Source organism: Aplysia californica, unplaced genomic scaffold, assembly GCF_000002075.1.
Source record: "Aplysia californica isolate F4 #8 unplaced genomic scaffold, AplCal3.0 scaffold00117, whole genome shotgun sequence".
Classification (NCBI taxonomy): domain Eukaryota; kingdom Metazoa; phylum Mollusca; class Gastropoda; order Aplysiida; family Aplysiidae; genus Aplysia; species Aplysia californica.
In genome coordinates, this window is record NW_004797387.1 from 319,985 (window position 1) to 320,419 (window position 435).

The following is a 435-nucleotide window of genomic DNA, read 5'->3' on the forward strand; positions in this document are numbered from 1 at the left end:
AGGTAGGCTATACTTTTTCAGGGAAAATTAAGTAATTTGAACTGAATTTCTCCGTGTAAGTGTAATCATCTCCATTTCGTGTTTATTCATTGTATACCATAACGTTGAAAAAATAACCCCCATTCAGTATTTCCTCACAAAAAGTGTCCCATTTAAACAAAGTGGGATTTAGTTTTCTATAGTCTGAGGTGTATACAATAGGGGAAGTTGAAAAGGGGGCCTTCTTTCCAAGAGTCCCCCCCCCCCACCTACTTAATCCAGCCCTGTTCATCACATACTTAATCCAGCCCTGTTCATCAACATATGGCCTCTTCTCAGGATGGGCAGGTAGTCCACAGTTACTCCAGTCCCCAATTCCATGACAAAAAGAACTAAAGACTGGATCATCATCATCATCATCATCATCATCATCATCATCATCATCATCATCATCAT